The sequence below is a fragment of the Pinus tabuliformis genome, chromosome 5_2, assembly GCF_031772625.1.
Source record: "Pinus tabuliformis cultivar Carrire ecotype Pingquan chromosome 5_2, CPIR1, whole genome shotgun sequence".
Lineage (NCBI taxonomy): Eukaryota > Viridiplantae > Streptophyta > Pinopsida > Pinales > Pinaceae > Pinus > Pinus tabuliformis.
The window spans coordinates 382,832,895-382,855,322 of NC_142306.1; the positions used below are offsets into that span (position 1 = coordinate 382,832,895).

General features: G+C 37.2%; 1 pseudogene; it reads left to right on the forward strand.

Moving 5' to 3' along the window:
* The first annotated feature begins 1,986 nt into the window (after positions 1-1,986).
* On the forward strand, positions 1,987-16,609 carry LOC149159068 (cyclin-dependent kinase G-2-like; annotated as a pseudogene).
* The last annotated feature ends 5,819 nt before the right edge of the window (positions 16,610-22,428 follow it).

Sequence of the window (22,428 nt, forward strand, 5' to 3'; positions counted from 1 at the left end):
AGCATAAAGTTGGTTTACAAGATTTTCTTGAAGGTAATTAGAAAGATAAGAAAGGAAGAACATGCCCCCTTATGTAAAGAAATGTTGACAATATGTCGAAGTGGTTGATAAGATGCACAAACTATTTAAGAGCCCTAGAAATAAAAAATCAATTGCACATTGTGATCATCTTGACAATAGATGGAAACCAAAATCCTTAGTGCATCGAAAATTTAGTGTCTTTAACCAGATTTCTCCAAGCGAATCTGTAGGAACAAACTCATATGAGTCTGGATCAAAATGGCTAACCCCTTGCTTAACACATCAAGGATGTGAAGGTTATGTTTCTCCATTTTTGGTTGAACTCCGAGCTCCTCGCTTTGGAGGCAATGGAAGTGACGTGAAAGAAGAGGGTATTTTTCCAATGTAAGAACTTCAATCTACTCATCATAGGGTTAGAGGGGACCTGGACAAATTTGTGATAGTTCAAATCTTGAAGATGAGGAAGAGCCTTTCTAGCCTCACTACATTTTAGCTTCTCGCTGGGTAGATGAATATAACTCTCCTAGAGAAGCAAGGTCTAAGAATGAGGGCACAAAGAAATGGAAGAGACATTCAACCAACATTGACAATGAGGGGAGGTACACTTCAGTTTGCAATGACATTGAGAATGGCAATGGTCAGAGTATTTCTCCTGACCAGGAGAATACGTGGGAGAAAGATCAGAGGGTGCAAGAGGAAAATCAAAAGTTATGAGGATGATAGAGTTGAAAGTATTAGTGGTGTCTCATTTGGGTAGTTTTATATTCTTTCCATGACTACCCCATGCACAGGGGGGTGGTAGCCCTGTCTGTAAGTTGTACGTTATGTTCGGCACTGCCAGGGGGTCACAAAGGGGGTGGTTGCCCCCTGATGTGAGGGGGCCATAGCCCCCTTCCATGGGGTCTGGGGTAGTGGCATGGGAATTTTTGTTTAGGCACTATATTAGGTGGGTCGACATATCTATGTTTTTTTGCATGGATTTCTCACATGGTTTTGGGCATGTTGGTTTTCTATCCATGGTATTTTGTAGATTTAGTTAAGGGAACTATGGTTATGTTCTAATCCAAGGTTAATGGATTTGGGTTTATATATGCTTTGACATGTATATATATGTATTCTAACACTGAAGGGAACATAATGAAAAGCAATCTCATAGTCCTGGTTTTGGGATCTAGGGGGAAATATCTATGTATATCTATTTTATGTTTTATGCTCTTTCCATTTTTTTCTTTTTTTTTTTAGAATTTGAATGTAGGTAATTTATGTATGATGTTAGAGCCTACATTTCATATGAGATTTGTTTTGGCTCCACGGGGACGCCCTTGCTGTTGAGGGGTTTTTTGCTCGAGCCTATGGTAGACCCTGTTCAGTGGGAGATTCATGGGATCGATTCTTGTGGTGAAAGAAGATGGCGAGCAGTGGAAAGATAAAGATCAAGAAATTTAATGGTCAAAGTTTTAGTTTTTGGAAACTGAATATGGAGGATTTTCTGGTAGATAAAGATTAGTAGATCACAGTAGATCCATGTACTAAACCAAGAAATATGTTATTTTAAGACTCAAAAAAGTTTTATTGGAAGGCAAATAGCACAATACGATTGTGTGTCTTAGATTCAGTATTTCTTAATGTATCAGGGGTTGTGGGACAATTTACGGACATTGTTCCAATCTAAGTCTCTGGTTAATAAATTGTTCCTATGGAAAAAGCTCTATAACCTGAGGATGAAAGATGGAGACTCTATGAAAGAGCATCTGAAGGCATTTAATAATGTGATAATATAGTTATTATTTGTTGATATTAAAATTTTAGATGAAGATAAGTGCATCAGTTTGTTGTGTTCTCTACGGAATTTGTGGGATAGTCTAGTTGTTGCAATAGGTAGCAATGTAACTGCCTTGGAGTTTGGTGAAATAGTCTCATCCTTACTATCGGAGTAGATGATATGGGAAAATATGGAGGGCCAGAATGGTGATGCCTTGTCTATATGAGGAGGGTCCCAGCCTAGAAACAAAAGTAAGTCCTTGAGTGGGAGATCTAAATCTAGAGGGGACTTATAAATATCCAAGAAAACATATAAAGGTGTCTTGGAAATGTGGAAAGCAAGGGCACTTGGAAAGGGACCGTAAATCTAAATCTCTTGAGAAAGGAAAGGGATATTATGATGCTCCTTCTCCATATTCTTTTTGTACTCCAGAAATGACATGATGATCCAGGTGGATATTGGTGGCCACCTGCCAAGTCCACCTGGACCTCCACCATTATTTCTCTCAGCATTTTCAGTTTCCTTAATTGTAGCACAAATTACTATTTTTAGCAGTTTTTTGGGTCCTAAACTTCCGGAGCCGTTTTGAGGCCCTAAACGATGTTTTTTTGGAATTCTGGGAGTGCTCAGATAGATCTTTCTAACGAGCTATTGTACGCGTCAAACAAAGATCGTATGCCAAAGTTACGACCCCGGGAGGTTGGTGTACCAATTTACCCAAACGGGGCCCACAGTTTGGCGTTTCATCTTCTGGGGTTAGGTTTTGGAATGTTAATGGTTTTCCATTGTTTCTCAACAATAAATAGGCCTTCAAGCCTCATTGTAACATAGTTCAGAGGCATGTAGCCACCACATCTCTTCTCAGAGATAAGCTACCATCGCCCTAGCTACTTTATTTCCATTACTGTTTGTAAGCATATTTCAATATTTTACATTAATGAAATGAAGTATTATTTCCACTGCATATCTGTGTTTATGGTTATCTATGTAATTTGTTGCATTCATGTTTAAGTCTAGATCAGTGGTATCAGAGCGGTCTACTTTTTCTCTGTTTTTCTTTGCATGTCCCTAACAAGGTCAGGATATAAGGAGTTAGGGCTTGAACTGGTCGAACCTTTGCAAGACCAGCCTCGCAAATCCTGACAGCCTCCCATGGTAGATGACAAGAAAGATGAGGGGGCAAAAGATCCTATCAAAATCTTGCTCAAAGAATCCCTCGAGCGGCAACAAAACGCGATGATGGACAACTTTGCCCAAATCCTTCAACGACTACCCAGAAGCGACACATCGGCTTCTAGCAGCTACTCTAGAAATGCCACGCCCTTTAAGGTACAAGTTAATTCTAAAATCCCCATATTCAAGGGTGAGATAGATGTAGATGCTGTAGATAAATGGTTAAATCTGTTTCAGGGTTATTTTTCTATTCATGAATTTTTGAGTCAGGAAAAGATTGTTTTCGCTCTTCTCAAAGTAGCCCCCCACGTCAAGGACTGGTGGGAAACCTACTGTGAGCAGAAGGATGAAAGTATTGTCTCACTATTTTCATCCGCACCCACCTGGAATTCATTTTGGGATGCCATCAATGCGCAGTACTACCCTGTTGGAAGCTATGAGGATGAATACATAAAGTGGATCACGCTGCGGAAGGGAAGGGACCAAGACGTGCTGGAGTTCACCAATCTTTTCCATACCCTTCGCACAAAGTTGGGTATCAAGGATTCAGAGCAGCATTTGATACTCAAATACTACGGCTGTCTGCACAAGTACATCCAGGAAGAAATACAATTCCTGAACATCTCCTCGCTTGGCATAGAATACCGATATGTCGTCAAGGTCGAGCAGAAGTTTAAACAAAAGAAGCGAGACTTTGGATCTGCTAATCCAAAGCAGGGGAAACGTGCCCCTAAACCACAGAACAAAGGACAAAGCGAAGGCAGGGAAGCCCAAGACAACCCGCCGAAGCTGCAAGCAAAGAACAACACCGCAAAGCTGAAAAAGGACACAGGAAAATGGTGTGAGCTCCATAAGAGCTCCACTCACAACACAAGCGAGTGTTGGGCCAAGTAGTCACTGGTGGCTGAGCTAAAGGTTTCAGAATCAGATGCATGTTTCGACTCTGCGTTAGAACCTGACAAGGGAAATGATAAAGGGAAGCAGATTATTGATGCGGATCCCAACGCCATTGTTGCTACCGCCAAGATCCAGAAAAATGAACCCGAAGATCCAGAGGAGGAGGAGCGTCTCTTCCACTCCCAGATGTGGGTAAAGGGTTCCCCGATACAGTTCATTGTTGATAGCGGGAGCCAAAAGAACCTCATTTCGGTAGAGGTCGTGAAGCGGTTGGGCTTACCGACCACAGCACATCCACAACCATACACCATTGGGTGGCTTCACCAAGGACGAGATCTTTGTGTGAGCCAGCAGTGTCACCTTCCATACAACATCAAGCCCTTCATGGATGAGGTATTGTGTGACATTGCTCCCCTTGAAGTTTGTGATGTATTATTAGGACAACCATACTTGTGGAAGCGACATGCTGTGTATGAATCAAGACCCTCCATTACATTGGGAAATACGTTTTACAGGATACCAGAGGTAGCACCACCTACCGCCATCTCTTTTATTACTGCAAAACAATGTAGTAAGCTCATTTCCAAAACCAAGAAATTTGTTTTCCTGATGATACGCCCTCAGGGAAAGAAGAAGATAGTGGCCGCAACCTCTAGACAGGGCCCATCCGCACGACAACTACAGATGGACAAGGTCGTGGAGGAGTATGAGGACATCTTCACCTCCCCCGCAGGGGTTCCTCTGCACTGTCAGGTCAGGCACTCCATCGGTCTGACCCCAGGTATGCCGCTACCCAATGGACCAATTTATCGGCACTCCGTTCTAGAGAACAATGGAATCAAGAGGTAGATTCAGGAGCTCTTGCGGAAAGGTCCAATCCATCTGAGTTCATCACCTTGTGGGAGCCCAATCGTGTTGGTACAGAAGAAGGATGGGACGTGGAGACTCTGTATTGACTATCAGGCGCTGAACAATATCACTGTCTGTAATAGTTACCCGATCCCATGGATTGATGACCTTCGGGACCAGCTAAAGGGGGCGAAATATTTCAGCAAGATCGATCTGAAGTCAGGATATCACCAGGTACCAATCGAACCCTCTGATGTGTGGAAGACTGCCTTCAAATCCAAGGAGGGCCTTTTCGAATGGTTGGTTATGCCTTTCAGATTGACGAATGCTCCTGAAACCTTCATGAGGCTAATGGATGACATCTTGCGGCCATTCACCGACTCATTTGTAGTAGTATAATTGGATGACATTCTGATCTTTATCCAGAGTTGGGAAGAGCACCTCCACCACATCCGATAGGTTCTCCAAACACTGTGGCAACACAAGCTATGTGCCAATTTGGAGAAATGCACTTTTGGCATGACCCAGGTTCAGTATCTGGGATACATCATTGATGAACAGGGGGTGCATGTGGATCTAGCCAAGATCCAAGTCATTCAGGATTGGCCATCTCCAACTACTCTAACAGAGCTCCATAGCTTTCTAGGTCTTTCCAGCTTCTACCGTAGGTTCGTGTTGGGGTTTTCTCATATTACTTGGCCCTTGAGTCAAGTCACCATGGGAGGGGCGAAAGCAAAATTCTTTTGGTCTAAATCTCAACAAAAGGCATTCATAGAGTTGAAGGATCATTTCTGCACGGCACTAGTGCTCGTGTTACCAGATTTACAACAACCATTTGAGTTCGAGACAGATGCCTCTGACTATGCTATTGGGGCAGTCCTTACTCAACATGGACATCCAGTGGCATATGACAGTGAAACACTTTCAGACACAGTCCAGAAGTAACCCACTTATGATAAAGAGATGTATTCCATTGTGTAGGCCTGTTGACAATGGAAGCATTACATTTTGGGGAAGAAAACGGTCATCCACACAGACCACAGACCCCTGCAGTCCATACAAACCCAAGGGAAATTGCAGAAGGATCACCATCATAAGTGGTCTATATACCTGCAACAGTTCCACTTGAATATCAAGTATAAGAAGGGCAACACCAATAATGTTGCAGATTGCCTCAGTCGACCACCGGTCATGGCGTTAACCACCGTGCTCAACTCTTGTGGGCACGAGACTTCTGATTGGCCACTTCTCTACAAAAGCGACCTAGAATTTGGCCACACATACCAGACACTCTTGGAGGGTTGGCATGTTCCAGATTTTCACCTCCAAGATGCCATGTTATGCCACCTGGGTCACCTTTGTGTTCCTTCAAGTGAGCGTGCCAAGATGATTTTGGAAGCACACTACAGTTGGGCTGCTGGGCATTTCGGGGTCGAGAAAACAGTGGCAATACTGCAAAATTATTTCTATTGGCCAAATCTTCGACAGGATGTTGGGAAGTACATCAGATCATGTACTACCTGTGCCATTACCAAACCAACCATCAAGAAGCACAACCTCTATACCCCCCTGCCTACCCCTAGTCGACATTGGTAATCCATCTCCATGGATTACATGTTAGGCCTTCCTTCCACTAAGCATGGAAATGACTGTGTTTTTGTGGTCGTCGATAGGATCTCGAAGATGGCCATTATGGTGGCCTGCAAGAAGAATATCATAGCAGAAGCCACTACTAAACTCTTCTTTGAATGAATGTGGGTGCACTTTGGGATCCCATAGTCTATCATCTGAGATCGGGGCAGTCGGTTCCTCAGTACATTTTGGTTCAGTCTCTGGTCAATGCTGAACACCAAACTCACGAAGTCCACAGCCTTCCATCCTCAAACTGATGGCTAGATAGAGGTTATCAATAGGATGGTTGTGCACATTCTACGCATGTATAACTCAAAGCATCCAAGCACATGGGACAAGGGCCTCACCTGTGTTCAGCACAGCTACAACCGAGCTCTTCACAGCTCCACTAGCCGTAGCCCTTTTTAGGTGGGTTTGGGATTCCAGCCACCATGCCCCATTGATGTGGCCATGCCACTTGCAGCTGCTCACATAAATTCGGTTCATGTCCAGTCCGAAACAGATAAGGCCACCAGCTTCATTGAGCGCATCCAACATATTCGCCAGCAGGTCCATGACATTGTGGAGAAATCAAATGCCAAGTACAAGCAATGACATGATCAAGATCGGGTGCCACATAAGTTTCAGGTGGGCGACAAAGTCTAGTTGCATTTGCAAAAGGAATGTCTTACTGGAGCCTATCGAAAACTGAGACCACTCCAATATGGTCCTTACACCATTACTAAGGCTATGGGAGACAATGCATTTGAGCTTAGCATTCCCCCATTCCTTGGCTTTCACCCAGTGTTCAATGTGGATTGCCTTCGGCCATACGTTCCACCATTGCTAGACACATCCGACATTGCAGAACAACTCACACCCACAGAATTAAATCAAGATTGCATGGAACAAGCTACAACTGATCATATCATGGACACACAGATCAAGAACACTCTCCAACACAATATCAAACTGTATCGAGTTGTCAAAGCAAGCCAACTCCTTCACCAGGGCAAGTGGCTCACCAGGGAACAAGTTCAGCAAAAGTTTCCTCATCTCATGGAGGAACTCAACGCAATGGGGACCATTGCTTCCTAAGGGGGGAGGAATGATCCAGGTGGATATTGGTGGCCACCTACCAAGTCCACCTGGACCCCCACCATTATTTCTCTTAGCATTTTCAGTTTCCTTAATTGTAGCACAACTTACTATTTTTAGTAGTTTTTCGGGTCTTCAACATCCGGAGCAATTTTTCGGATCCTCAACATCCAGAGCCATTTTGATGGACCCATGTTGCCCACCAAAGTAGTAGTGCTCAGATAGATCTTTCTAACGAGCTATTGTACGCGTCAAACAAAGATCGTATGCCAAAGTTATGACCCCGGGAAGTTGGTGTACCAATTTACCCAAACGGGGCCCACAGTTTGGCGTTTCATCTTCTAGGGTTAGGTTATGGAATGTTAAGGGTTTTCCATTGTTTCTCAACAATAAATAGGCCTTCGAGCCTCATTGTAACACAATTCAGAGGCATGTAGCCACCACATCTCTTCTCAGAGATAAGCTGCCATCGCCCTAGCTAGTTTATTTCCATTACTGTTTGTAAGCATATTTCAGTATTTTACATTAGTGAAATGAAGTATTATTTCCACTGCATATCTGTGTTTATGGTTATCCCTGTAATTTGTTGCGTTCCTGTTTAAGTCCGGATCACATGATAAAATTCATTCAATGAAATAGATGGAATTATTTCCAACATCTTATATGGGTTTTCTTTTCTACTCCAGAAATGATGATCAAATTCATTCAATGAAATAGTTGGGATTATTTTTCAACCTCCTTCCAAAGCTTCTAGGTTTTGAAAAAATTCAATAATGGTTGGAAATATTGAGTGAAATTGATTGACATAAAAGCCTTGGTGGTTGGGTTTACTTTGAGAATTATTTGCAGACATCTAAAGTCTATTGCATATCTTAGTGGAGGGAAGCTCTTTTTAGACATCTGAAGTTTATTGCAAAGCTTAGTGGAGGTCTTTTTTCCTATCTTGCTGGTGGATTTAAAAGAAAATCTCCTTATAAGAAAGGAAATATATAGCCACTTCAGGATAGTCATATTTTGGATGATGATGATGATGATTATGATATTCAACCCCAGTTAACAAAAAGAAAAAGATAATGACATTCAAAGATACAAAAGAAGAACAAGAACAAGTACCCCTTGTTCTAGCCAATGAACTAGATTGTATTGAGCAAATTATGTCCGAGTCTCCAACCAAGGAGGCAAACCAGAAAGGCCAAGAAGAATGTAAATTTGATGGGGTATTATTGAAGGATATAGTAGTGGATTGGAGGAGACAATGACATCTTCAATGAGGAAAGAAATATCTAGTGAAATGTCACTTTATTTAGGAATTCATGGAAAACCTGTATAGGTGAACATGTTAGGGTGCATAGAAGATGAATCATGGGAGTTTTGTGCAAAAGCATAAGCCTTTGATGTTGAATATTTTCCTCAAGCAACCCTTAACTATAATCTTAATTTGGACAAGACTTTAACGAAACAACCTTGCATAAGAGCGAAAATGCATCTCCTTACTGTAGGATGGATATCTGAGTTAAAATCTTGCTAGGGATGTTATGATGTTCGTTAAATCTCCCCTACAAGTCAAAATTATTATTCTCTTTTACAAGCATGCTTGGCATCGAAGCAGCAATAAAATGTTTAGGGAGTAATAGATGGAAATCATGATGATAATGTGGAGGGGATAACAAGTTAAAAGAAAATGCTTTTGGGGGTGTTTCTTCATTTCCTCCTCTATAGAAAACTTGGGCATGGCTTGTAAGAATCATGTCTTCAAATTTCGTATGTCCAAAGAGGTCAAGGAGAGTTTATTGTTCCATGGAAGTAGTAAGACATGAAAACAAAAATAATGAAATTGATGATGACGCTTTCAAAACTGACACAAGACTAAAGTAACAAGTATTTAGGAGATAGAAGATGCATAATCATGTCAATAAGAGGATACATATTTTAGATCAAACGTTCTGTTATGAAACCAGCTCACAAAAAGATAGAAAAGATCGATCAACACCTTAAAATTCAGCCTCTTCGAGGGGGAAACCTCCTTTACATTAGACAAATGAAAAATTCATGGATGATTGAAATGATAAAACCTTCTTTCTATATAGATGGATTCTATGGGGCACAATAATAACAATATGGGGACAATAGGGGCACAACAATAATAATAAGGGATACAACGACAATAGTAATGGGGGAATCACTATCATTATAGGGAGCTAAGATGATCCTCTCCTTCAAAAAAGTGTTGTCCTCAACGCTTGAGTAGTTCTGGATGCTTCTGTATAAAATTCTCATCCTCGCATGTGGAATCTTTAGTAGATAAGTTCTTCCACTTGATGAGATACTCAGAAATTGATCGATTTCATCGCTATCGAGTTCTTGTGTATGTGACTACTTCCGAGTCCAATATAATTTTTCCTTCCTCGCCAAGTTATGGCAATATTGTTTCAACTAGGATCTTGTCGCCTACAACCTTCGTTAAACATGAAACATGGAAAACTAGGTGCACTCGAGAAGCTACAGGAAGCTACAATTTGTATGCCATAGTACCAATCTCTTGGAACACCTTGCACAAACCATAATACTTTGGTGATAATTTATTATCCTTCTTAGCTTGCTTGAGGGACATTTGCTTATATGGTTGTAGCTGTAGGAATACCCAATCACCTACATTAAAACTTCTTTCGTTGTGATGTTGATCTGCCTGTTGTTTCATTCTATTCTGTGCAAGCATGAGGTTACCCTTTAAGAATTGGAGAACTTGTTGTTGATGCTTGATGTGATGTTCCAGTCCTCGAACCTTATAATTTTCTCTTAAATATGATGTGATGGATGGTCACTGATATCCATAAAGTGCCATAAATGGGGTGATTTTTGTTATAGTATGGAAGGAAGTGTTACACCGCCATTCAGCCAGAGGAAACCATTTAACCCATTATGTCTATTTATCAAATACAAATAAATGAAGATATCCTTCCAAACATTTGTTTACTATCTCAGTTTACCCATCAGATTGAGGATGATAGGATGAGCTATGAGCTAACTGAGTACCAAGACAAGAAAATAATTTTGTCTAAAAACTTCCAGTGAAAATGGGATCTCTGTCACTTACAATAATCATTGGGTTTCCATGTATCTTTTGAATTGTTTCCATAAATGTAGTGGAAACTGTACTGGCTTTAAATGGATGTGATAATGCACAAAAGTGTGCATACTTGGTAAGTTTGTCAACTATCACGATCATGACTCTTTCCTTCAGACTTTGGTAAACCTGTGATAAAATCCATTGAAACCTCCTCCCAACGTTGGCTTGGAATTGATAAATGTTGTAATAGACATGGGCTCTTAATTGTTTCAACTTTATTTTGTTGGCAAACCAAACATTCTACCACAAACTTTTGAATATCTGATTTGAGGCCATCCCAAAAAAATTCCTTCTTAATGCTATGGTAAGTTTTTAAAAATCCTGAGTGCCCTCCTAACGGAGAAGTGTGCAATTCCATAAGAATCTTTTGTTTTAATTGGGAATTCTTATAGAGTTATAAGTGATCTTTTTACCATAACGAATCATTTTTCCAGCTAAGTGTATCAGATGTGCTGGAATCTTGTAGTAACTTTTGAATAAGTGCCCACACTTCCTCGTCATTCTTCCATTCCTCCCTTGCTTCATTTATCCAATCTGGTTGGATAATAGAAATGGTGCACAACAATGCTTCCACATCCTCATCCTTTCTTGAGAGTGCATCTGCCACAACATTTTGCCTCCCCTTTTTGTAGATGATTTCAAAGTCATAACCCAACATCTTTGTGACCCAATTTTTTTGGTATTTAGAGGATAATCTTTGTTCTAAAAAGTATTTAAGGGTATCATGATCCATTTTTACCTTGAAGTGTCTACCCATTAGGTAGGGTCACCATTTCTTAAGTGCATGTAGTATTGCAAACATTTCGTTCTCATAAATAGCTTTGTGTAAATACTTTCCCTTGATTGGATGACTTTCGAAAGAAATGGGTCTTTCATCTTGCATTAAAACAACGCCAATTCCATTTCTTGAAGCATCACATTCCACAATAAAGGCTTTTGTGAACTCCGGTGTAGCTAAGACCGGTGCTTGGCACATTGCCTCTTTAAGATGTCCGAAGGTCTTTGTTGCTTCTGGAGTCCATGAAAATGCATATTTCTTCAATAATGTTGTTAGAGGTGCTGCTATTCTCCCATAATTCTTAACAAACTTGTGATAATACCCTGTCAACCCAAGAAATCTTGGAAAATGCTTTATGGATGTGGGGATTTTCCATTGCTTAATGGATTTCATTTTGCTAGGGTCTACCTTAACACCTTCATGAGATACAATATGACCCAGATATTCCACCTCTTGTACTCCAAAGAAACATTTGGAGCTTTTTCCATATAATTTATTCTCCTCCAAAAGGTGTAGCACCCTGTCAACATGTTCAACATGATCCTTCCAAGACTTGTTATAGATTAGTATATCGTCAAAAAATACTAACACAAATTTTCTAAGGAAGGGTTTGAAAATGGAATTCATCAAACCTTGAAATGTAGAAGGTGCATTGGTAAGGCCAAAAGGCATGACCAAAAATTCATAATGACCCTCATGACTTCTGAATGTTTTTTCCGAAATGTATTCAATCTTCATTCTGATTTGATGATATCCTGAATGAAGATCCAACTTGGTGAAGTGAATTGATCCATGCAATTCATCCAATAATTCATCAATGACGGGAATGGGAAATTTATCTTTAATGGTGAGCTTGTTGAGCTCCCTATAATCCAGACGCATGCGCCATGATCCATCCTTCTTGTGCACCAATACTACTAGTACAAAGAAAGAACTTTGACTGGGTTGAATTATACCAGCCTCTAGCATCTCAGCAACCATACGTTCAATTTCACTCTTTTGGGCATAGGGATATCTGTACGGCCTGATGTTTGGAGGAACACTTCCTAGAATCAAATGAATAGCATGATCATGATCATGAAGAGGTGGCAGACCTTTGGGTGTCTCAAATACTTTGGAATGATTGTCCAAGACTTTTTGGAGATTTGGAGAAATAGATGATTTCGATGTGGAAACATCTAGCGAATATAATTGTGCAATTACTCCTCATTGTTCATATTTTAGAAGCTTTGTCATATTGTTAAAGATTATTATCTTTCTCGGTTTCCCTGAAATACCCCTTAATTCAACTTCCTTTCCTTCCGTAGAAAATTTCATGAAAAGTTCTTAAAAATTAAAAGCTACTGTACCCAAGGATTGTAGCCATTGGACTCCTAGTACAACATGAGCACCTCCCATTGGAATGGAAAGCATTGGGCTATTCAATACATATTCTTTCATGGATAGCTTGATACTATGGCACTTTCCAGAGAAATTTATGGTTGCTCCGCTTGCAACCATCACTTGAAACTCTGGTGTTGAATATAGGAAACAATTCAATTCTTTTGCTACCTTACAATGAATAAAATTGTGGGTACTTCCTGGACCAATCAACACTATTACCTATTTCTTCTTGATATGTCCTTCTATTTTGATAGTTTGAGGAGTGGTAATTCCATCCAATTCATTACAAAATATGGTCGGATTCATTTCTTCTTTATATAGGGTTTGTTCCTGGAGTATATCCTCTTCTTTCGACATTTCTTTTTCCTTTTCTTCCTCCTCTTCACAATCTATGTAGAATAATTTCTTCTCAACACACTTATGACCTTTAGTGTATTTTCTATCAAAACTGTAACAAAGCCCTTTTGCTATTTTTTCTTCCAATTGTTGTAGTGTCATCCTTATAGGTTGTGGAAGGCTAGGGGCAACAACACTTCCATCTTTATAGTTGTGAGTTGTAGGCTTCCTAGTTGCCATAATTTTTCTTTCCATTTTTCTTGCTAGCCTAAATGCCTTCTTCAATGAATCAGGTTCCTAAAGGAGAACATCATGTTGGATACTATCCTTCAAAATCCCTATGAAGACATCAATCCTATGCTCCTCTAGAATATATTTTACTGTTATGTTCAATTTTTGGAAGTTCTCAATGTGCTCCATCATCGAACCCTTTTGTTTGAGACTTATCAATTGGCTAAAAAAGGTGTTGCTTTTGTATCCTCATAATATACTATCATTTATTCCTTAAAAATTGCTCAAGTGTCAATTTTTTTACGAGAGCAAATCCATTGATACCATACAAACTAATTTGGTTCCAAATATAAAGTTGCAATATGTAGCTTTTGTGTGTTTTTCACATTATGGAGATCGAAAAATTACTCCATCTGTAGTATCCACGTTGTAGGATCCTTTCCATCAAACTTCCTCATAATGATTTTTGGAATATGGTGGGTCTTCAATTCAACATTAGAGTCTATGAAATCATGATTAACATCTCTTTTGTTCTCATCATGAGTTTCCTTTACTACCCTTTCACCATTAGTTACCATTTCTTGTAGCAACTTATTCAAATTTATCTTCAATTTTCCATCTTATTGTCCATGCCATCCATCTTAGCTTCCATGCCATCCATCTTGGCTTTCACGCCATTCATCTTAACTTGCATGCCATTCATATTAGCTTCCATGCCATTCATCTTGGCTTCATTTACCTTTAGTGACAGTGAAATTTGTTGTACTTGGTCTTGTAATTTTGATATATCATGTTGCATTTCTTCCTCTTCTTCAAGAGTCATGCTAGAGCTTTCGGGTTGCTTACTAGGTGTTTCCATTTCCTTTCTTTGGGGAATTAATTAATGCTAATAATTCTTCACTATTCCCTTCGAGTTCCTTGAAACTAATTTTTCAAACCAAGCTTATGCAAAAATTTAAAAAAATCTACACACATTTTTTCACTCTATAGGAGCTCGATATTGCATCTGATGTATCTCTGTAATTTCGTTACTTCCATTGTGAGCTGTAGTAGCCCTCTGCATCCTCTTCCCAATGCCACTAGTCTGATCGAATTTAGATTCTTGAAGGAACAATTATGCACAATCTCCCAAGATGACCTGATTATATACCCTTTAAGAAGAGCGAAATTGTATGAAGTGCCATGTGTCACTGTTTTGACCTTAGTATCTGAAAAATATACAGGAAACTACAGTTCGTCCTCCTTCTGTAAATTCTTATGAATTTTTAATCTGATACTGAAAAAAAATTATGACGATTTTTCCCAGGTCACCTATTTGGAATGTAATTTAGGAGGCTGCAAAAAGGCCAACTTCCTTAGGTCATATCTCCAAAAATATAGTGCAAAAAGCTCTATAATTGGGAGCCAAGGTTTAGAACGATTTCAACCCAAATAGGTTTTTTTTTAGCGTCTGAAATGTTGCATAAAAAAAGTTATAGCGCAAATACCACGATAACGTGTTTGGAGCAGCGAAACCCTAGAATCCAAAGCTCTGATACCAAATGTTATGAAACCAGCTCACAAAAAGATAGAAAAGATAGATCTACGCCTTGGAATTCGGCCTCTTCGAGGGGGAACCTCCTTTACATTACACAAGTCAACAATTCTTGGATGACTCAAATGATAAAACCTCCTTTCCATATAGAGGGATTCTATGGGGCACAATAATAACAATATGGGGACAATAGGGGCACAGCAATAATAATAAGGTATACAACGACAATAGTAATGGGGGAATCACTAGTATTATATGGACCTAACATGTTTCCTCTTATAGATAATGTACTCGGGTAAAGAAATATACCTTTTAATCAAAGAGTTTTTTTCCAGAAAAATATGATGAGAAGTCTAAGCGCACAAAGACCGAAACTCAAAAATTCAAGACGATGTCAATTAACAGTTTATGCAATTAGTAGTAGAAATCATAAAGTTGTTTTATAAGATTTTCTTGAAGGTTAGAAATGTAAGAAAGAAAGACCATGCCCCATTGTGAAAATAAATGTTGAAAATTCATGGAAGTGGTTGATAAGATGCACAAATTATCTAAGAGCCCTAGAAAAGAAAAATCAACAACATAATGTGATCATGTTGACAATGAATGGAAACCAAAACCCTTGGTGTATGGAAAATCCATTGTATTTAACTAGATTTCTCCAAGTGACTTTGGAGGTAGGAACTCACATGGGTTTGGATCAAAAGGACCTACCTCTTTCCTCACACATCAAGGGTGTGAAGATTCTATTTATCCACTCTTACACGAACTCCCAACTCCTCACTCTAAAGGCAATTGAAGTCATGGCAAAGAAGAGGATATTTTTCCAACATAAGACCTTCAATATATGTCATCAAAGGATGAGAGGAAACCTAGACATCTGCTTGACATTTTGAAGCTTGAATATGAGGAAGAGCCTTTATAACTTTTCTACATTTTAGCTTCTTGCTAGTCAGATGAATATAATTATCCCAAATATGCAAGGTCTGAGAATTAGGGTAAAAAGAAACGGGAAAGAAATTCAACCAACATGGAAAGTGAGTAGGGGAGGTACTCTTCAGAGTGCAGTGGCATTAATCATGGAAGTGGTCAGAGTATTTCTCCTCAACTAGGAGAATACATGGGAAAGAGATCAAAGGGTGCAAGAGGAAAATCAAAACGTTTCGAGGATGATGCAGGTTAAGGTATTGGTGGTGTATCGAGGAAAGATGATGTAAGAAGAGATGCACAATCTGACTTGGAATTGAGTTAATCAGAGCTTATGGAACTAGATGATGGCAGCAATAGTGAAGATGATAATATTGGACAACAACCAAGTCCTCAGTTCAACTTGATATTCCACTCGCACAACGAATGATTGATATGATACAATATTGTATAAATGTCAATGAATTGGAGAGGCCTACCAAGATAGATGAAGGCACATATGGAGTTGTCTACGGATCTAAGAATAAGAAAACTAGGGAGATAGTCACTCTGAAAAAGGTAAAAATCGAAAAAGAGAGAGATGGATTTCCGATGACTTATCTAAGGGAGATAAATGTCTTTCTATCATTCCATCACTCATCGATTGTTGATGTAAAGGAAGTAGTGGAAGGAAGCAACTTGGAAAACATTTTTATGGTGATGGAATACATGGAGCATGATGTAAAAGGACTCACGGAAACCATGAAAAAGTATTTCAGGTAGAGCAAAGTTAAATGTTTGATGTTGCAGCTCTTTGAGGGTGTTAAATACCTTCATGATAATTGGGTTTTGCATAGGTACAAGTTCCTTATGTTTTCGGTTACATTCTCTATTGTTTTTAAATGATGCACATTATGCATGGCATGTGTGCCTTGATATCTTTTTTTGGGTGTTTTCTTCATCTATTTATCGAAGATAACATATAAGCGGTCTTTTGTCCATATGGCAGTCCTTTGAAACCTTACACACCAATGGTTGTTACCTTATGGTAGCTTAATAATTGTTCTAATATATAGTTGTGTGGCTTGCATGTTGATTGCTTGCAATACAAAAGCTTGTTGAACATTTAATTTTTCATTTAAAGACCAGACCAAATAAAATTTTAAACATTTTTAATTTACTAATGTTGATTCTTTGTCACTAATTTCTTGCAGATATGAAAAATAGTAAGCTAGTCAAGAATTAATTACCTTAGTGTTCATTAAGTGTTTGATTATTTTTGTACTCCATAAATGAGACGATAAAAAGCAGTGGATGAAATATATGGAACTATTTCCAACATATTCCATGTGTTTTATTTTCTACTACAGAAATGACAATCAAATTCATTTAGCGATAGTTGGGATTATTTTTCAACCACCTTCTAGAGCTTCTTGGTTTTGCAGAAATTTAATAGTGCTTGGAAATATTGAGAGAAATTTATTGACCTAAAACCCTTGGCGGTTGGGTTTCCCTGGGGAATTTCTTTGTAGACATATGAAGTCTTTTTCATAGTTTAGTAGAGGGAATTTCTTTCTAGAGATATAAATTCTATTGTAGAGTTTAGTGTAGGCCTTATTTCCTATCTTGCAAGAGGATTTAGAATAAAATATCCTTATAATAAAGGAAATTTATGGCCACTTCAGGATAGTCATATTCTAGATGATGATGATGGTATTAAACATGAAGTAACACATAAAAAAATAAAATAGCATTCAAAGAGCCAAAAAAAGAACAAGCACATGTACCTCTTGTTCTAGCCAATGAAGGAGATTGTACTGAGAAAATTTTGTCCTAGTCTCCAACCAAGGAGGCACACTAGAATTAACAAGAATATTATGAATTTTATGGGTTATTATTAAAGGATCTAGGCACTGGATTAGATGATGCAATGACCTCTTCAATGAGGAAAGGAATATCTAGTGACATGTCATTTTATTTAGGCATTTATGGAAAACTTGTACAACTAAAAAAGTTAGGGTGCATATGAGCTGAATCACGAGAGTCTCCTATAAAAGGAGAAACTTTTGATGTTTAATATTTTAATTGAGAAACCCTTAAATATAATCTTAATTTGGACAATACTGTAAAGAAGCAAACTTACATAAAAGCAAAAATGCATCTCCTTATAGTAGGATGGAGATTTGAGTTCAAATCTCACAGGGTGTGTCATGATGTTCATCATATCTTCCCTACAGGTGAGAATTATTATTATCTTTTGATATCATGCTTGGAATTGAAGCAACAACAAAATATTTAGGGAGTAATAGATGGAAATCATGATGATAAAGTGGACGGAGTAACAAGTGAAGAAAATTATTTCGGGGGTGTTTATTAATTTCCTCCTCTATAGAAAACTCGGGCATGGGCTATAAGAAACATATCTTCAAATGATGTATGTCCAAATAGGTCAAGGAGAGTCTATAGTTCTAGGGAGGTAGTAAAAAATGAAAAGAGCAATCATGAAATTGTTGAGGATGCTTTCAAAACTGACACAGGACTAAAGCAATGAGTATTTAGGAGATAGAGGATGCATAACTATGTCAATAAGAGAATATATGTTTCAGAGGAAATGTTTACTTTCATAGAAAAATATACAAGTTTAAAGGCATATACCTTTGAATCAAAAATAATTTTCCAAAAACATGTGATGAGAAGTTCAAGAGAACAAGGACCGAAAGTCAAAAAGTCAAGGCAAGGTCATTTAACAATTTCTACAATTGGTAGTAGAAAGAATAAAGTTGGTTTATAAGGTTTGCTTGATGGTTAGAAACATAAGAAAGGAAGACCATGCCCCCTTGTGAAAATAAATGTGGACAATGCATGGAAGTGGTTGAGAAGATGCAAAAATATTCTCAAAGCACTAGAAATAAAAAATCAACTATACAGTATGATCATGTTGACAATGGATGGAAACCAAAATCCTTGTGTGTCGATAATATATATATATATATATATATATATATATATATATATATATATATATATATATATATATATATATATATATATTATGTGAGCATCATAACATGAAACATGGAGCTGTATGCCAAAAAATTCTGAAAACTTTCCAAAAAGCATACAAATTAACAAAAAGAGTTTGTTATCATGTGACAATTGGAGACAAAAATAAATTTAAATCAAGATGGATGTAAAAGACCTGCATAGATCTTCCTATTTGATATGCAAGAGATAATCAAATATGGTAATTCACATCATTTGAGGAAGATATAAACCAGAAAGATTATGTTTTCAAAAGTGAGGAATGGGATTAAGAAATTGAAATGAAGATAGACACAATTGTTGTAGAATTTAATCAGATGGGCTAATTACCATCATTTGAGGAAGATATAAACCAGAAAGATTCAATGTTCAAAAGTGAGGAATGGTATTAAGCAATTGAAATAAACATAGATATAGTTGTTGTATGATTTAATCAGATAGGATAATTCACATCATTTGAGGAAAATATAAACTAGAAATATTCAGTTTTCAAAAGTGAGGAATGGTATTAAGAAATTGAAATAAACATAGGTATAGTTGTTGTAGAATTAATTGGGGAGGAATTTAGGCTCACACAAAATCACTGTGGTTGATATAATTTCCATGGGCTCTATTGCAACAGAAAATGATAGCAAAACGTTACAACCATCACACCAGACTACCAAGAAAAAGGACTTTAAAAAAATAGACTTAGGCATATTTATACAAACAACTGACATGAAAGACAATTTAGGAAAGACTATTGATTCAAGACTATATTGTAAGTATCACTGAGAATTTTATAGAAATAAATTTATATTAGAGTAAAAAATCAAGAAACTAGATAGCCCAAAAGGATATTGTGGTTGGGTATAAGCAAGGGGTTGTGTTTGGGCCTTGAGCTTTTCCCGTTCAAAGTCATTTTCCAATATTTTAGTGGGAAATAAGTGCATAAAATTTCGTATTATGTGATACACAACTTTCTTGCTTCCATAATTAAGTTTCTAAATGCTCATAATTTCTAAAGAGATTAATGTTTTCTAGACAAAGGGAATAAAACAAAACTAAAGGTACAAGTACATTGTTAAAACTGCTAAGAATTCCCTCAATTTTCATATTGCAGTGCAAATCAATAGGATAACCAAAGGGGAGTTCACTTTACTTTTAACACCATGTTATTTCTCTCACTGAAATTATAACATAACACATCTCTCTTCATTTATGCACTTTCTCTATACGTTATTTCCTTATGATGTTCCTTTGCAACATTTGGTGCAATTGCTAGTTTATAACAACATGAAAAGAATCTTAACCATGGATATTCACCCCTGCTTTACTATAGATATTATTAACTTGTAAATGGGATTTTTTATAATACCTTGGGCTAGGTAAAATGGTTTATCAATACCACATACCTAGAAAATATAACTTATTTCACAATCAAAATATTTTATTACAATATGAAAATATTCTCAAGCATGGATATTCACCCCCACTTTACCATGGATATTATTAACATGTAAATAGGCTTTGTTAAAATACCATTGGCGAACAACATGGCTTATCAATACCACTTTCTCAAAAAACATAACTTATTTCACAATCAAAATATCATATAACAATACGACAAGATTCCTAACCATGGATATTCACCCCCACTTTTCCATTTATATTATGAACTTGTGAATAGGATTTGTTACGATGCCATGAGCCAATACCAAGACTTATCGATATTTTATACCCAAAAAATCATAACTTATTTCACAATCAAAATATTTTATAACAATATGAAAAGATTTTTAACCATGGATAGTTAACCCCACTTTACCATGGATATTATTAACTTGTAAATATGCCTTGTTAGAATACCAATGGAAAATACCCTCACTTATCAATACAACATGCCCAAAATCCATAACTTATTTCGTAATCAGAATATTTTATAAAATATTTTATTTTAATTTAATTTCATGATTTTTTTTAATCGAATCTAAAATGAAAAAGATTCTAATTAATTTTGAGATATATCTAATCCCTCTCTCCTACCACATGCCCAAAAACCATAACTTATTTCACAATCATAATATTTTACAAAATATTTTATTTTTACTTAATTTCATTACATTTTCTTAATCAAATCTAAAATGAAAAGGATTCTAATTAATTTTGAGACATATCTACACCCTCTCTCCTCATGTCTATTAAAAATATTCTCATATAAATCAAATCAAAGTTTTAATAAAATAAAATTGTGAATGCTTTTATATATAAAGATGTGAACTTTATATATAAAAGTATTAATCCAAGATATAAGTTCAAAATTTTACAACAAATTAAGGATTTTTAATTTATATAGAGATAGGGGGGTGGGGGTGGAAGGTGGGCCTAGTGACCAAGTTGGAGGGTGGTGAGAGAGAGAGAGGGGTGGAAGAGAGAGAGAATGGCAAAGAGAGTAGAGACAAAGAGATATAGGGGGAGAAGGGGAAGAGAGATAGGAAGACACAAACATGGAGGGGAGAGAGAGAAGGAGAGAGAGAGGAAGATAGTGACAGAGTTGGAGGGAAGAGAGAAGGCAATGATGGCAGTATAGACATAGGGAAGGGAGGCAGAGGAAGGAGGAGAGAGAGGACTCGAGAGAGAGAAGGAGAGAGAAGTGGAGCTGGAAAGGGAAAGAGGGGGAGGGCATAAGAAAGACATAAAGGGAGAAAGGTGGAGAGAGGGAGGGAGTGACAAGGAAGATATGGAGAGAGAGCAAGGGAGAGATATATATATATACATATGGAGAGAGAGTGTATGTTTTGAGGTTGAGATAGAGAGAGGGAATAAGAAAGTGAAACATAGATATAAATATAGATATTATATAGTATTATATAACCATTATAGATATATCTTAAACTTGGATCTATCAAGTGCCGAGAGGGATCAAATCTCTTGAGGTGAAAACCTTTCCTCATATTTTACACTTAAAAAAGAGTTTGCACCTAAAGATATTTTCTCCCTTTTGGTGTTTGATAGATCTGGGGTTAAGATGGATCTAGGTTGGTAATAATAATAATAATAATAATAATTCCACTGAGAGATGTTGTAAGGTTATGCTGTGTTATGTGATGTTATGTTATGTAAACATTTTGATTAGGTAAAATTAGATAAGAATACAAATAAATGAAAAATACAATTAAAAAAAGAAATAAAATTACTAATTATAATTATTAATTCAAACATTTTGACTACATCAAATCAAATGGAATTATAAATATAAATTGAATTAAATTAATAATTATAATGATAAATTATTAATAATTAAACCATCCTAGATCCATCTTAAATCTGGATCTACCAAGTGTAGAGAGGGGTCAAAGCTCTTGAGGTGCAAACTTCTTTTAAAGTGAAAATAAATTTGATCCCTCTTGGTGCTTGGTATGTCCAGGGTTATGATGTATTTAGGTTAGTAATATTAATTTGTATGAGATAGAATCATCCTATTATTAAATCACACTCTGTGTATGTTTATAAAATTTGTTCTAGGGAGAGTTTCAAATAATAAATATTAGATTATTGAGGTTGACTTTCTTTTGAAATGAAAATAGAAAAAGAAGTAAAAAAAATGCAAGTATTGGGTGTTTCTAAACTTGTGATATATTAGGTTACCCAAAAGGCTTTGGTGGGTAATGTTAAACTTGAACCCATCCTTAGAGACGTCAAGA